This window comes from Penaeus vannamei, chromosome 16 (assembly GCF_042767895.1).
Source record: "Penaeus vannamei isolate JL-2024 chromosome 16, ASM4276789v1, whole genome shotgun sequence".
NCBI classification, from domain to species: Eukaryota; Metazoa; Arthropoda; class Malacostraca; order Decapoda; family Penaeidae; genus Penaeus; species Penaeus vannamei.
The window spans coordinates 746,059-751,058 of NC_091564.1; positions in this window are offsets into that span (position 1 = coordinate 746,059).

Genomic DNA, 5,000 nt, shown 5'->3' on the forward strand with positions numbered 1-5,000 from the left:
AGGATGTGAAGGAGTGGAGGATAGGATAGAGGAGTAACAATGGGAGAAGGATAGGGGAGGATAGGTTAAATAATAGAAAGGAATGGATGAAGGATGAGGACAGAAGAGTGAAATAAAGATGGGAGAAGGATAAGGGAGGATAGGATGAATAGGATGGGAAGGTGTAGAGGATGAGGTGGATAGGAGAGTAGAATAAAGATGGGAGAAGGATAGGGGAGGATAGGTTAAAGAATGGATAGGAAGAGGTAGAATATGAGGAGGATAGAAGAGTGAAATAAAGATGGGAGAAAGATAGCGGAGGATAGGATGGAAAAAGATAGGAAGGGGGAGGTGGCAAGCTGAAGAATGGGAGAGTGAAATAAAGATGGGAGAAGGATAGGGGAAGATACGAAACTAGAATGGGAGGAAGGGAATAACCTCGAACTGTTATATATATATTTATCAATATTTAATTTTCCTCCGATTTTTTGTAAATGTGAATATTACGTACATGCATGGAGTAGTGTACACGTATCTGTGAAGTGTTGCACTGTGTACGTTTCGTGTAAGTATACAGAAGCAAGAAAAGTCGTTATGTACAGTACTTGTAAATACTTCCTTCAATTACCACACTCTATGAAAAATTAGGTAATTAGTGAAATCTGGATTAAAAGGATAAAAATAGGAACACAGATAGAAGGAGAGAATAGGAAGAAGGAGGTGGAGGAAAAGGAAAATAGAATCAAAGAAGAAAATATGATGATAAGTCTTTGTGACGAAAAGAAAAAACCCGATAATAATGATGATAAAAAAAGGAAACAAAGAAACAGTAATAATGAAACACAAGAGGAAGAAGAAGAGAAGAAAAGAGAGAAACAACAGAGAAGGAATTTAGAAACAAACAAAAAAAAGAAAATTGAAAAAAATAGCAAAGATTTCACACACTAAAAGTGAAAGAGATTTAAAGAAAGAGGAAGCATGAGAAGACATCAAAGTTACGAATACAGGGCAAGAGAGAGATGTGATAACAAGAGAAACTAAACATAATAAAGCTAATAGAGATGACTAGTTAGATAAATAAAATATGTGTACATAAAAGAAAATGTTCACATGTGCACACAGAAACATACACACTCAAAGGTATGTTATCAACTGTCAGTGAACAGTATTACAATATTTCCCTTTCTTTTCTCTCTTTCTCTCTCTCTCTCTCTCTCTGTTTCTGTCTCTCTCTTTCTCTCTCTCTCTCTCTCTCTGTTTCTGTCTCTCTCTCTCTCTCTCTCTCTTTCCCTCTTTCTCTCTCTCTCTCTGTTTTTGTTTATTGTCTCACTCTATCCCGCTTCTTTTTTTGTATATAGATGAATAATTGAATGAATAAATAAATGCATAAATACCCCCCCCCCCCCCGAAATCACACCCACCCACAACCACACGCACACGCACACATTCACCCGCACACACACACACACACACACACACACACACACATACACACACAAACACCTCCTCACCCCACACACACACACAAATACACACACACACACACGAACATATATGCATCTATACATACACATAACAACACCAGTAAACATAAGACATTCCAAAGACATTGAAGCCAATTAACAGAAGAGCGAAGCCTTAGGGAGGCACTTGCAGCGGGCCTCGTGAGTGCAATTGCAAATGTCGTCAGTGTTGCAGAAATGTCACGGAGAGGGGGGTGAGGGGGGTGGGGAGGAGAGGTGGGGTGGGTGGGGAGGGGAGTAGAGGTGAGAGGTTAGTGGGGAGGAGTGGGGGGGGGAGGGAGAAGGGGGAGGAGAGGAAGGGGATGTGGGGAGGAGAGGGGTGAGGGGAGGGAAGAAAGGGGGAGTAGGGGGGAGTGGGGTATGGGAGGGAGGGAGGGAGGAAGGGGATGTAGGTGGGGGGTGGGGAAGAGAGGGGTAAGGGAGGGGGGAAAGCGGAGTGGGGAGGAATGGGACATGAAGGTGAAGTGAGGGAGGAAGGAGAGATAAGAGAGAAAAGAAAAAAAGGGAAATAGGAGTAGGAGGAGGAAGAAGTAAAGAAAAAAAAGTGAGGGGGGAGGATAGGATAAGGATGGGGGGATGGGAGCGGGAGGAAGGAAGGACAGAAGGAGAAAGGTAAAAGGGGGAACGAAAGATGAGGATGAAAGAGGGAACGAAAGATGAGGATGAAAGGGGGAAGAAGACAAGGAGACAGCAGAGGAGAGGGGGTGAGAAGGCAGGAATCCGAACGATGTTTTGCAACACTCTCTTTACAATTGCAATTTCTGCCGGGAAAGGAAACGAAAAGTAATTAAAGCGAACTGTCATGGCGCCAAGGTCGAGGTAGGGTTACGAGTGTAGAAAAAATATCCTCTTCATTCTCTCCTTTCTTCTTCTTTTTGGAAAATAGAGAGGAGGGTAAGACGCAATATATATTTTTCCAAAGATTATTTGAAAATGTGGAGATTACGTACATGTATGGCTTAGTGTACGAGTATCCGTGAAGTGTTGTACTGTGCAAAGGGCAATGTACAGTGCTTGTAAGGCTAAAATTTATTAATGATTGTACTACTTTATATTACCTTCACTTACCACACTATGAAAAATAAAGATAATTAGTGAAATCTCCATCAAAGTAATCAAAAGAAGTCTTAATCATATATATATATATATATATATATATATATATATATATATATATATATATATATATATATATATATATATGTATATATATATATATAAACATACGTATAGGGGTTAGGACATAGCGACTCCGTAATTCGCACAACCGATGCTTCATTCGAGCTATACAACGCCCCGTAATTCGCACAACCGAAGCCTCATTCGGGCTTTACAACGCGCCGTAATTCGCACTATCGAGGTGAAGACCGCGAGGCAAAGGGCGAGAGCAAAAGAAGCAGTGAACCCGAGAGTCACTGTTTCGAATTTTTTGGTGATTTTTAATGATTTGAGTCCTGTCGGAAGATAATAATCCTTTTTTTTCTTGTTTTTTGCTGTACATTATTGTTATCATTATTTCTTTCCGGAAGCAAAGTCATTTATAAAAGAAAGAAAGAAGTGAGTGATTGTAATTAGTATGGGGATATACATGTATGTTCAGACTCTCTCTCTTTCTTTCTCTCTCTCTCTCTCTCTCCCTCTCTCCCTCCTTGTCTCCTGTCTCCTGTCTCCTCTCTCTCTCCCTCCCTCCCTCTTTCTCTCTCCCTCCCTCCCTCTCTCTCTCTCTCTCTCCCCCCCCCCCCTCCATCTTTCTTTCTCTCTCTCCCTCCCTGTCTCCTGTCTCCTCTCTCTCTCTCTCTCTCTCACCCTCCCTCCCTCCCTCTCTCTCTTCCTCTCTCCTACCCTGTCTCCTGTCTCCCCCTCTCTCTCTCTCTCTCTCTCTCACTCTCTCTCTCTCTGTCTAACTCCCTCTCCCTCTCTCACAAACACACACAACCCCACACAAATGCAGACAAACACACAAATACAAGCTCTCACAAACATTCAAACACGAACACATAAAATCGAAAATTGTTATTTCTTTAAGGACAATAGTACCAGTTTTACTTTCTTCTATATATGTATCAACTGGAAGGACGGCAAACAGTATACAAAAGGGATGGTTTTGAGTTAGGTCTTCGCATACGAGTGTGGTTTAATGAGGCCATTATGTTGGAGTCACATGAATCCTTTGTCGACATACCTGGTCAAATATAGGTCTAGGTTTCGTCCCTTATAGAAGGATAAAAATAAGAAGAAAGAGAACAAAGAGATCTGTAGTATTAGGTTCGTTATATGAAAAAAGTGTTGTATGTGATGATAAGGAAAAAAAATGAAAAAGATGAAAATTGTTTGAAAGGGAGAGAGAAAAACATAAACAACACTCGATTCTTAGGACTTCTTATCATCATTATCATTATTATCATTATCATTATTATCATCATTATAATTTTACTCTTTATTACCGTTTACATACTACTACGAAAGGGAAAGCGAGCCACGGCGCTGCATAGAGACCGCGAGCCTCGAAGTTTACTCGACTCGTCTCCATTGTTTTGCAGTTTGTGTTTGCGGGCTCTGACGGGCGGTAAATACAGCGCGACGACAGCATGATGGATGATGGTACGAACTGGATAATGAACTAGGATAATGTGGCAACCTGCTGTGCCTGGCGTAGAAGCTAAATAACGCGCGCAGAACGAAGCCAAGAGGTGATGAAGAGAGCGCGAGGTGAGGAAGATGGTTTGGCCCCGTAGTCTCTCGATTTTTTCGCGCCTATTTTTCTTTTTCCTTTTTTTTAAATTGATAATATTTTCTTTCCAGTCTTTGTTGGCGCAGCGTTGACAAATGACCCACTCTGCCAATTTGGGAAGTTCCTCATTTCGTGTAATTAAAAGGAGGGAGCCACACTCATTAGTTCACGTCTCTCTCGTATGATACCAGGTCGATTTTTTCCGTTTTTTTCAATTTTCGCTTTTGAAATTTTCGTTATTATTATTTCTTATTTTTTGTGTGTGAGGATATTTGCACGAGACAAGGCTTTGTGATTTTGATATTAAGATACTTATTGCGATATATAAAGGGGCGAAGAAGCCATTTTCACGTTACGGAAGAGGGAGAAGGAGAAGGAGAAGGAGAGGGAGAAGGAGAAGGAGAGGGAGAGGGAGAAGGAGAAGGAGAAGGAGAGGGAGAAGGAGAAGGAGAGGGAGAGGGAGAGGGAGAGGGAGAAGGAGAGGGAGAAGGAGAGGGAGAGGGAGAGGGAGAAGGAGAAGGAGGAGAATGAGAATGAGAAGGAACGGGAGAAGGAGAAGGAGAAAGAGAGGGAGAAGGAGAAGGAGAGGGGAAAGGAGAAGGAGAAGGAGAAGGAGAAGAAGAAGAAGAAGAAGAAGAAGAAGAAGAAGAAGAAGGAGAAGGAGAAGGAGAAGAAGACGAAGAAGAAGAAGCAGAAGAAGAGAGAGAGAGAGAGAGAGAGAGAGAGAGAGAGAGAGAGAGAGAGAGAGAGAGAGAGAGAGAGAGAGA